At 35.3% G+C, this 13059-nt stretch overlaps 1 protein-coding gene across 1 annotated transcript in view; it reads left to right on the top strand.

Annotated features, from left to right (window-relative positions):
• The window catches only part of HTR2C (5-hydroxytryptamine receptor 2C), a 355567-nt gene that overhangs the window by 16858 nt on the left and 325650 nt on the right, over positions 1–13059 (top strand). The window contains exon 2 of the mRNA XM_017350005.4: positions 9729–9789. The gene's annotated coding sequence lies outside the window, so the exon portion shown is untranslated. The remainder of the gene's footprint in view (positions 1–9728; positions 9790–13059) is intronic.

Here is a 13059-nt window from a genome sequence, read left to right as displayed (position 1 = left end):
AATGAAAATAATAAGATATGTACAGGTAGGAGTCATGTGAATTAGTTGTTATTAGCAAGCCTTTAGATATCTGAATGATACTTGGCTTATAGTACAGATAAGTAAAGAATGAAGTGTCAATTAGACTCTCAGACAAAATCAGTTGTCTGAATACTTCATGCCTATTAGTTCCCAACACCAAAAATTTGTTTATTTTGATTAGAATATTTTTATAAATATTAGCAAGGCTAATATTATAATCCCTGAATATTATATTATATTCCCTAATATTATAATTTTAAATGCATGGATAACATTCTGAAAGCAACAACACATTAGGTACTAGGCATTCTAATAAAAGCAATAGAACTAAAATATACTGACTTATTGCTTATATTTTGAAAATGAACAAATTAAGGTTTAGAAAGAGTGTCTGATTTGCTCCAGGCCACACAACCAATTACTGGCAAAGAACCTAAATCTCTTAACTTTGAAATCAGATTCTTTTCCACCATGGTGCACTACCTCTTAAAGGCCATGTGGCATATTAAATGGGAGCTTTTAGAAATTTGACTACATCATACTGTCCTTGAGAATCATGTCATGCTTAATAAATTCAGAATGAACAGAAAGTACATTTGCATTTTTGGCTTAAAAAATTGAAAGTTAGTACAAGTAATGAATACTTTCAAGATTAGGACTTTTATTGCTACTGGCATATAAGTAGAAGATATATATGTGAGCGTGCCACATGATATACAAGATATATATATAATACATGTATATTCACAATGAGAAAGAAACATCCAATATATAAATAAGAGTCTTTTTGAGGTTTAAATTAGGTAACTGACCAGTGGACATCCCTGTGCACAGATTTATGCTAGCTTTAATTTCTTGATTTGTTGAAAAACTGAAGACTGCAAAAGCTCAAGGCTGGATGCTTCCTTTCTATAAATTAAATCTTTTAAAACGTATAAATGCAAGCATGAGTCACTAGGTACAGAATTCCAGCTTTAATCCATTATGTCATTTTTATAAGGAAACAAACCAGTGACCTTCATGTAGTTTTAAGGATAATGACTCTGTGAACTACAGAGTATGGGAAAGATGAAATCATAACATGAACAATTAAATGAGCTCAATGGCATGATCTAAAAGGTAAAGAATAAAACTGCATTTTGTAAAATGAAGTCAGTTTATTTCTGGGATTCTCTTTCATTATTCACTTGCATGTGTGCCCTGCATAGATTGAACTGAATTCAAACCCAATGGAAATATTCACTTATCTTCCAGTTACATTTTAAATAGTTAACTTTCATTTATATGTGCACAAGAAGAAACACTGACAAGAAGCAAATGGCATAGCATGTTTTGATTGGTGGCTTAAGTTTTCTGTTTATTCAGCCTTTTGTCAGAACTTTTGTAGGTAATATTACTAAAAGTATTCTTTGTTTTTACTCTTATACCTAATAAATAGAGATCAGAATATTTGATGTAGAAGGAGATTAAGAGAAGAAATCATGGGCACTTCTAACAAAATGGAGAAACGAAAAGGAATTAACCAATATTGAGTCCCTTCCCCACCACCATATCCTCGCCAGTGCAGCTGGTAAAGTACATACAAGGGAACCTCAACAAACTCTTGAAACATGTATATTATGAACTATCTATGCATGGATTTCACAATTTTTCCCCCAAGAATTAATCTTTTAATTTCAGTTTTCCATGACATTTTGAAGTCCTCATATATGATCTCATGTAATTCTCACAACAACCCTAAGAGATGGTCCATGGAGATAAAAGAGTTAAAGCACATGTAAACACACAGCTAATAAGGAGTTGAGCCAAACCCAGGGCTGATTTCATGGCACCTTGATCATGTTACAAATATATATAATTTTTAAGTTTATTTTTATTTATTTGAGGGACAGAGTAACACACAGAGAGAGGTAGAGACACAGAGACATCTTCCATCTGCTGATTCACTCCCCAAATGCCTGCAACAGCTAGGTCTGGGCCAGGCCAAAACAAGGACCCAGGAACTCCATCTGGGTCTCCTACATTGGTGGCAGGGGCCCAAATATTTGAGCCATCACCTGCTGCCTCCTAGGGTATACATTAATAAGAAGCTGGATCAGGAGTGGATGTGTGGGATTCAATTCCAGGCACTCTGATATGGAACATATGACCAACTGTACTGCAACTTCTGCCTCCTTTAATTTTTTTTAAATATTTATTTATATACTTGAAAGTCACAGTTACACACACACAGAGAGAGAGAGAGAGAGAGAGAGAGAGAGAGAGAATCTTCCACCCACTGGTTCACTCCGAGATGGCCACAACGGCCAGAGCTGCACCAAACTGAAGCCAGGAGCCAGGAGCTTCTTCCAGGTCTCCCACACAGGTTCAGGGGCCCAAGGACTTGGGCCATCTTCCACGGCTTTCCCAGGCCATAGCAGAGAGCTGGATTGGAAGTAGAGCAGCCAGGACTCGAAATGGAGCCCATATGGGATGCCGGCACTGAAGGTGGTGGCTTTACCTGTTATGCCACAGTGCCGGGTTCATAAATTTTTAAAAATATATAAATATATATGAAATGTTAATTCAAAGAAGTAAATAAAAATAAATTAGGAGACATTAGTTATATATCAGCGTCATCAGAATTCAGTTTCAAAAATAAATTTTTTAAAAAAGGTAAAGTTGGCTGGCACAGCGGCTCACTAGGCTAATCCTCCGCCTTGCAGCGCCGGCACACCGGGTTCTAGTCCCGGTCGGGGCACCGGATTCTGTCCCGGTTGCTCCTCTTCCAAGCCAGCTCTCTGCTGTGGCCTGGGAGTGCAGTGCAGGATGGCCCAAGTGCTTGGGCCCTGCACTCCATGGGAGACCAGGAGAAGCACCTGGCTCCTGCCATCGGATCAGCGTGGTGCGCCGGCCGCATGGCCGCGGTGGCCATTGGAGGATGAACAAACGGCAAAAGGAAGACCTTTCTCTCTGTCTCTCTCTCTCACTGTCCACTCTGCCTGTCAAAAAATAAAAAAAAAAAAAGGTAAAGTTATTTACAATAGAAATGAAGATTGAGGGGCCAACACTGTGGTATAGCAGATGAAGCCGCCGCCTGCAGTGCCGGCATCCTTTTGGGTGCCAGTTTGAGTCCCGTCTGCTCCACTTCTGATCCAGCTCTCTGAGAAAGCAGTAGATGGCCCAAGTCCTTGGGCCCCTGCACCCACAAGGGAGACCTGTAGCAAGTTCCTGGCTCCTGGCTTCAGATCAGCTCAACTCCAGTCTGCAGCCATTTGGGGAGTGAAACAGTAGATGGAAGACCTCTCTCTCTCTGCCTCTGCCTCTCTGTAACTCTGCCTTTCAAATAAATAAATAAATCTTTTTTAACTAAAGGAATGAAGATGGAAAATGCATGTAATATATAAGTTAGTTGGCAATAAAATAGGAAAATTGAAGAAATGAATTACAATATTTTTAAAAGGCCAGAGAGATTTACCTTAAGTTCTCCAAAATCATATTTACTAGGAAAGAAAAGGAGGCAGTTATATTAACAAGGAAAACATTTTGATTATATATTCCATGAAATCCCTCTCCTTACATATTTTAACATAAGTAATAAAATATTAATCTAATTTTACATATAATAATATATTTTGATAATTTATCAGGCTCCAATCTAAACGTGGTACCAGTATTTTAAGTGCAAAGCATATTAAAGACAAACTTTACAGCTCCATTTTATGTGTTTTTCTAACTTTAAACTGTTTCCCTCTGCTATGAAACTTCAGATTAATAATATATTTTACATTGAATTTTTTCCTGTGATTTTTTTCACAATGAAACTTTTCATTTCTAGTTGTCAATATTATGACTTATTTTTTAATAAAAACAAAGAATATCAAATAAATCCACCTGATAACTAAAACTATTTAAATAATCAATTTACAAATGCTATTAGTAGCAAAAATCTATAGAGTATTCAAATACTGTCACTAGTTTCTAACTCAATTTCTGTATCTGTTAACTTTAAACATTTTTAAAAAAAAATAAAAAATGCTAGTACATATGCTCTCCCAAGGTCAATAAAAAGAGATACGATAAGGCTAGCCTTGCAAAACAAAGTACAGACATCGCCTCCCCACCATAACCACTCATGAATATCAACTGTGAATAAACAGAGATGATGAAATAAAGTTTCCAAGACAATTTTTGCCCATAATAGAGAAGGTACAGTTTTTCCTCTTCTTTTCTTGGATGCTTATAGGATTGACAGAGCTGTCATTGGAATGTATGGTCCAGTGTTCAGATCAGTGATCTTAAAAAATCATCCCAAATGAAAAAGTTTACATCATTCTCATTATACATAAACACTGAATATTTGCTGATGCGAGTGAGAAAAGGGCAAGATAAAAATTGACCTTTGAATGTATCTTATTCAATTAAAAAAGATTTCATAATGCTTTGGTTGTCTTGCCATATTTGTCACAGCTTCAGTTATTTGTTTTAATGTCCTGCTCCAACTTCCACATCAGTACAAACTGCAGAGCATCATATATTAGGGTTATTGTTTTTTAATTAAAATCTGGCCTTTTATGAATCTTAAAGCTATGTTTAAACTTTTATTTTGTGAAATTAGTGTATGCCACAATGTATTTTATAACAATAAAATCAGTCTTCCAAAGTTACATTAAGATCTGATTTTTCATTTGAAATAGTGGATTCAATCCCCAAATAATTCTTAAAGTTTTATTGACATTTAATTTAATTCATCCATTTTAATACATATAATCCAATACTTTTTAGTATATCCTCAGAGTAGTACAACTGTCACCATCGTTTGGAATGTTTTCATCATTCCCATAAAAAGCCCTGTACCCAGTAGCAATCACTCCACAAACTTCCCCTACCCTGTCCCCTAGACATTCAAAAATCCCTTCTGGTATCTCTCTATTTCCTTATTCTGGGAACCTGCCTGCTTTGTTTAACAGATGTACTTGCTGAGTCTATCAGATAGGTTTAGATTAAAAGGGGTTGGAAAAGAGAGCATGGTTCAATCCAGACAATAGAGTATTGACTTATTCAGTTCAATTCTTAATGTTTTCACATTTTCAAAAGTGCTAAAATGTTGTATCCATGTAAGTATCATGCTTACTTTTGTTTTTCAGTTTTATTTTGATGCTGAAAAATTGATAAAGAGGAAGTCATCCTCCAATGTTTCAAACTCAGAGAAATTAAATTTCTTGCCCATGTCTTATTTTTTCCCATTCTATCCAATCAAGACTTGTCAAATGCGATGCTCCTTTCCAGAGAAGAGGCATTTACCCCAGTAAACTGGTTTTTTTTTTTTTTTTTTTTTTTTGACAGGCAGAGTGGACAGTGAGAGAGAGAGACAGAGAGAAAAGTCTTCCTTTGCCATTGGTTCACCCTCCAATGGCCGCCGCGGCTGGCGCGCTGTGGCCGGCGCACCGCGCTGATCCGATGGCAGGAGCCAGGTGCTTCTCCTGGTCTCCCATGGGGTGCAGGGCCCAAGTACTTGGGCCATCTTCCACTGCACTCCCTGGCCACAGCAGAGAGCTGGCCTGGAAGAGGAGCAACTGGGACAGAATCCTGCACCCCGACCGGGACTAGAACCCGGTGTGCTGGCGCTGCAAGGCGGAGGATTAGCCTAGTGAGCCGGGGCAGCGCTGGCTCCCAGTAAACTTTTGTATACAAGATATTTGCATTTGAATGCCACAGGAAGAAGTTGATTGAAGCATGCCATCTGTTTCTTTTCTGGATCTCCAATATAGAAGACACTTCTTTAAAATTACCTCTATTGAGAGGATTTTTATGGAATAAAATTGCTTGTCATTCTGATTGACTTTGGATTATTCTTTTGTAATAATGGTGTTGCATAACACGTTAGTAGGAACTGCAGTTGGAATACATTTTAACTGCCAACATCAGTAATAAAAAAGTGAGTACATAAAATCTGAATACAAAAACTAGGATCTGCTACCTAAAATGTGATTTCTACTACTTAATATACTTCTAAGACAATAAATCTGATAACATCTAATTAAAATTGTGACTAGATCCTATTAATAACATTACTACACATGTACTCTGATCTTTTTTTTCCTTAAATATATATGCTCTATACGTACTAGACAATTACTGTTTTCATGGTCTGCATTGTGTTAAATACAGGAAAAAAAGGAAGTGATAGGCAATTGACCATTTTGCATTTAAAAGCATTTCCCATTGGCTTTTCTTTGGTTTGCCAAGTTCAGTTGGGCTTCTGATTAATTGTTCCAATGGTCATTGATAATCCACTCCATTGTTCCTTGTGACCTGACACAGTGATATTAGAAGGGAGTATCATGTTAAACAAAAGTTGACATTTTAAAGAATGCACAGTTTTCAAAAAGTTCATGGAAAATGCATATTATGAAAAAAATGCATGGATTTATAAAATGTTTTGCTCCAAAATAAACTATGTTTTGATTTCATTTACCACTATTTCAAGTACCCTCTTACACCATAACTTGCAAAGAAAGTTCAGGCAATTTAAATTAATAAATCAATAGGAAGGGGCCTGCGCCATGGCTCACTTGGTTAATCCTCTGCCTTGTGGCACCAGCATTCCATATGGATCGGTGCAGTGCCGGCCATAGCAGCCATTTGGGGAGTGAACCAATGGAGGAAAGACCTTTCTCTCTGTCTCTCTCTCTCACTGTCTATAACTCTACCTGTCAAATAAATTTTTAAAAAGTCAATAGGATAAGCAAAAGGAGCATGTAATGTACACTTTAAATAGGCCACAAATAAGACTCAGTGAAAGAGTAAAAGAATCATTTTGGACAAAGAGTGGAAGAAATAGAAATGGGTAAGGACATATTGTGTGGTTCCATTTCCATGAATTTCTGGCAGGCAAAAATTACCTATTGTGATAGAATTCAGATAGAGCTTGCCTAGGGTTTGCAACTACAAAGGATAAGGAGGATGAAAATATTTTATATCATCCTTGGGATGGCAATTACATAGGTACAAACATATATCAAAACTGACCAAACTGCACATTTAAAATGTGTACATTTTATTATGTATAAATTATACTTCATTGATGAAGATTTCTATAAAAACCAAAGTAGGCAAAGGTACCTTTGGTCCATCTGGGACCCTGTTTTAATCCTGACTGGAAGATGACCCCTTTCTTTTTAAATGAATATGAATCTCTGAATTTCCAAAGAAGTGCAGCCCATTCTTTGACATCCTATTCAGAATTGAGAATTAGCATTTTAATGATGACTTTGCCACATTAAGTTAGGCATTTCTTTGATAGATATTCCACTTTAAATGCCTGCTTTTTCCCAATTATTTCAACAAAGTGAAATAAAGCAGCAAACGTGGCCATTAATTCTTCATTGGGTTCTTATGACTTTTTAAAGCAATATTTTGAAATGAAACTACTGTTTTATAATCTCTGAGAAGGCTGAAAACAAAATAGCAACAATTTTTGTAGGAACAGTATAGTAAAATGTATTTGGAATAATTACAAAATTATCTTTAATACTACCATATTATCAACTATAAATAGTGTCTGAGGGAATAGGTTTGTACATGTACCATTTAAGAATATTCTATGCTGGGGCTGGGCCTATGACACAGTGCAGGTTAAGCTGCTGCCTGCAGTGCTGGCATCCCATATGGGTGCCTGTTCCAGCCCTGGCTGCTCCACTTCTGATCCAGCTCCCTGGTTATGGCCAGGGAGAGCAGTAGAAGAAGGCCCAAGTCCTTGGGCCCTGCACCCATGTGGGAGACCTGGAAGAAGCTCCTGGCTCCTGGCTTCAGTCTGGCCCAACCCTGGCCATATGGCCTTTTGGGGAGTGGACCAGTGAATGAAAGATTCTCTCTCTCCGTCTCTCCCTTTCTCTCTGTAACTCTATTTCTCAAATAAATAAAATCCTTAAAAAAGAGAATATTCTATGCATTATTTTTAGGAAGGAGTTGCAGTCAGGATCATCTTTTCTATCTTAATTCACACTGGGCCTACAAAGGAGAAAAATCAGAGTTATAGTGGCGATTTTGAAAAATAATACTTCAGTAGCATAGAGAGAAACTTGAAATGACAGAGAATTGGTAACAAAATACATCTCGAATTTAGGTATAAATTCAGCTGAGAGGAAAAAAATTGTTTATGATGGGTGCACAATATTAATATAAAGAATTATATTGTGGTTGTGGTCAGGTGGAGAGGCAGAATTTGAGAAGATTTAATTTCACCTAAGATATTCCATACTTTTTCAAAGTTAAGATTTTAGAAATCTAAAACATTAGAGACATCATAAAGCATATTTTCAGTTGGTAAGTCTTGGAAATAGGAATAAATGGCCTAAGCACAATCATAGCTCACCTTGTTCTGACTGCAATTATCAAAGATGACCACTAGGGGGAGGTAATTCTGTTCTCTGCAGCCACAACTGTTTGATTCCCTCTGAGGGTACTTTTGCGGTTAGGTAAAATTAAGTGGGAGCTACACTAAGTATAATGGATGATTACTGTTTATTGAGATGATCTCATGCTTTACTGCAATACAATGTATGATGCTTATTGTAGAGATTAATAATGGCCACCAACTTCATCAAGCAGGCAATCTCATCATTGCTGCAATATTGCTATAAATTTTGTGCTTTTGTTTCTTGAAGCATGTTTGGTAGAACCAGTTGTTCATGTCTTCCCCAGAAAATTATTTTTATTTATTATACATCCCATGCCTTTTGATTAAGATAGAGGTTTAATGTGACCATATGCTCTCATATAGCCATTTCCATAAATCTTTGCACTACTTAGAGCAGTAAGAGAGGCAAGAAAATGCATGTTCAAATTTAAAAACACTAAATCTATTTCCTGAAATTTAGATTAAACTAGCTATGTTCTTAAACTGTTTTTTTTTCACTAACTTGACATCAAAATTGTTTTTTACTGTCATAAGGAATGAAAACTGTAAAAATAATTTTTGGAACATTACATTGTATTTTGAATAAGAGGTATCACATTAAATGATTTAAATCATAGCTTTAAAATTCATTAATACACATTTTATGTTAAGCTTCAAATATGTTAACTTATGTAAATAAGTTTATGAGCTAATAAAATATTTTAATATCCTCAAACAATATAGTAATTAACACGTCCTATGCATTTCTCATAACCCTAGTGGTCTTCATATCACTGTTTTATTTACTCGGCTGAATGGAAGAATTAGCTTTATAATTTAAGAAAACACCTGTATTTAAAGCTTTTTGGTCATGTTTTATGTTTTGAGAAATTTTTGATCCTTAAAATATGTTAATTGTTAATGTTGCTACACTAAATTTATTTGTCCTTCTGCAAAAAATGTAGCTGGCTGATATTTCTTTCTTCTTAGCAGAAAGCTGGATAGGAGGTGCAGAGTAGGCTGAAACCAAACCCTCTGATATGGGAGGAGGGCATCTCAAGCAACAGCTTAACCCACTGTGCCACAATGCCCGCCCCTACTTAACTGATTTTAGTTTCCTCTGTAGCAGATGGATGAATACTGACATCTTCAGTTTACTAATATTTTAATGTTTTAAATTCATGTTATATGAGTGAGACTTTCTTCTGCAGCTTATGGACAGCAGCCTTACTACTTTTCAGTTGCTTATAAGTGAATATCAGAGGTCATTTAAATAGCACCTTAACTATAGAGTTCTTATTGTATTTTTCTCAATGTTTGCTTTTAGGGTTATCAGCTAATACCCGCAAGCATCATAGGCCAACTAGCGTCGTCCTTCAGAAATAATTGTAAGTATACCCATAAGCATGCCTCGTTCTTAATATTCAACTATTGTATTCAGGTAATTCCTGTTCCTTAACTAGCATAGAGCTACCTCTGAACTAGTAAAACATACACTATGTATGGCTGATTCTATCTGAAAATGAATTATTATTTAGATGGCAATCACATTTTAATGCAACCTAAAAAAACTATCAGCTTATTTGTATTAGTAAGTAATGTGTGATTCAGGCACTCATACCAAATATTTAATCCTCATCCCAGCTTTATAGCAAATGAATATAAAATAAGATGGTATAAACTGGGACAAATTGGCTAGTGAAGAAAAAACATGAATTCCAATTTTCTCCTTCAGTAACCAACTCTTCTATCCATGATTAGAGCATAGAAAATCCAGATATTGTTTGCTATGATACATTTAGAAAGCAAAGCTCTTCTGAAAGTCTTGATGCATGGACCTAAAAATTTATGAGGCTGAGACAGAAGACGGAGAACTTGGTTTCTCAAAGGACGTTATACATTTATAAAGGCTGAAAGCCATCCATCTAGAGAAAGGGACAACTACACATTCTATAAACTTTCAGAGCATGATTATCTGATTGGGTAAATATATTACAAGTTAGTCAAGATTTGTCAAAACTGGATCCCTTATTTTATATTCCAAATTGTGCTGGGAATTCTTAGTTAATTTTCTGTTTACTCTCATAGTCATATACATATATTTAGTAACACAAAATGTTTTTAAAATGATAGCTTGGGAGGAGGAACTGATATGAGGAAACTCAACTTTAACAGTAAAATTGTAACACACGTTCAGCTTAGCATCAATACACATATATATACTCATTATATAGAAGAAATTAAACATTACAAAAATAAAGTGAAAATGGAAGTATCAAAATCCAAGAGAGGTTAGAGATGGAGTAAGGTTCGGAATGTCTGCCACATACATTCATGATCAAAAAATAAAAGGAAGAAAAAAGGAGGGATTTTACATCAAGAGAGTAACATCAAAATGGCTGCATGAAGATGTGCTGTAGTCAGAAAGGCCAGTGGACAGTGAATTGTCCTGCTTTGTTATTTACAGATGAGGGCAAAGGTGACACTTCCTTTATTTAATCTGAACTGAAAGAGTTCTTGATGCTATAAACAGCTTTCCATAAGGGAAATAATTCAAAAATGAGATTGATAGGGAAATTTCAAAAAAATAAAATATGTAAAATTTAAAGAGCCCCACAGCAGTCCTGAGATGAAACTCCAGTTTTACCTGCAGCTGTTTTCACTACCTTGGTGAAATAGGTTAATGTGAATGCAGGTAAGTTAATATTCTCGACCTTCAAACAATGTGCAAGCAAGGCTATCTCACACATATACCAAAGGCATCGTAAGCCCCACCTGGTTGTAGAGACCAAGCTTAGCCTTGCTAGAAGGTGAAGTCTGCCGGTGGCACTATTCTGTCCTTACCATGTAATCTCTGCACTCCTGCATCTAAAACTCTGTAATGAGTGGTTTTGCTTCTCTCCCAGGCCTGTGTACCCCTCTTTGTACACAAACCTTTTGACACTTTGTTCTTAACCAACTGTTAATTAGGGAAGACTTGATATGCAAATTCATTCTAAGATAGCACTATCTAACAAGTCCTATGCTATCCAGAGTGATGCACATTTCAACATTGAAAAAGTCCCTTAAATCTTTGAGTTCCTGGATGGGCTGAAAGGCAAAATATGCACTTCTCTGTATGGAAGTCATTGCATATTTCACTTCTCTATAAGGCTGGTCTTGTCGGGGCATGTCAGTGATATGAAACATATGTGTAGGAACACTTAACTGTAAAAGATTGGAGAATGGTTATCCATAGTCAATCATGTTGTTAATGCTAAACTTACTGTATTTTCACTGTATAAAGAAGAGTACTGGGGGTCTTATTATAATGTTTACATCTACAGCTTGATACTCTTTGGGTTTTTGAAATATAGATCCTTGGGTATTTGTGGCTATTTATGCTATCCAAGATTCAATAGATCTTAAAAATACAAGTCAGTTCACCTGATTTATTTCCAACTCACTATTGCCTTCCTTAAAGCTTTATTTATGCTACCTATGTTACTGTGATATAAACACATTATATGAGAGTCAAGGTAACAATTTAGGTAATGCATTTAATATCTCCTGTGAAACATGATCAATTGGACAGCTGTGCTCCTCCAGAGCTGAACAAGGTTTGTAATATCAGTAAGTATTAAAGATGAACATTATCTTTTTTTTTCTGTAAAACTGTATCAGCATTTAAAGTTCTTCATGGAAAGGTTAATGTAATAAAGAAATAGTACACACACATTGGCTCCACACTCTCATGACAGGATTTATACTTGTCACTCTTGACACATATATTAACAATTCATGAATCTTTAATCTTTTAGTTAAGTGGCCTTGTATTGCTACAGATAAATACATGTTCAGTTAACAGAATTTTTTATTATGTGTTTTCTGATATAATGAGTGCTGGATCTATAAATATTGCAGAGTTCTTTACTACAAGTTACTTTGAAAAGATAGAAAGACCATAACAAATACCGAATATTACGTACATTGATGGATAATTCCAGTATTACACTTTGCATTTTATTGTTCTTGTTTTATTCCAAAATATTTAATTTCTTGTATTTGATAAAATAAATATACTTTATTACTCTTTAACTCTCCATTTGGTTAAAATAAATTGTATATAATAAAAGTTCAGGAAAGGAGTGCAGGATTGAGTGTGTTAAGTAACAGAATATAGTGTATTTCATGTAGATGCACACTTTTTTGCCACCTATAGGAACTAAAATAGTATTGACATATAAAATTTATTTAATAATATACTCAATTACTAGTGTAATAATAACTATTGAGCTTATAACAATAAAATAATAACACCTCTATAAAAGAGTTACTTAGGCATGCTTTATAGTAAGTGAACATGCACATTTAAAGCATAGGAAGACATGAGTCTTTATAATTCCATATTATGTATAGTTTTTGTTTAAAATAAATAAGCCAAAATATAAATGGTCTTTTATAATAATCAGTGGAACCCAAAAGATAGGAGATTAAATAAATACTTAAAGAAATAGGCATTTTATTTAATTTTCTAACTGAGCCAGTTGATAACTGATAAGACTGTGCCATGCATATCATTCTCTTTAAGTAGCCCGTGCCCAAATCCAAAAGGCTAACATAATTCAGATTGTATATATTACAAGATATTTCAACGTTTGCCAAATAAGTGAAAGTCA

The sequence above is a fragment of the Oryctolagus cuniculus genome, chromosome X (genome assembly GCF_051225735.1).
Source record: "Oryctolagus cuniculus isolate XC-2025 breed Fujian yellow rabbit chromosome X, ASM5122573v1, whole genome shotgun sequence".
Lineage (NCBI taxonomy): Eukaryota > Metazoa > Chordata > Mammalia > Lagomorpha > Leporidae > Oryctolagus > Oryctolagus cuniculus.
This window is presented reverse-complemented; position numbering and strand designations above follow the sequence as displayed.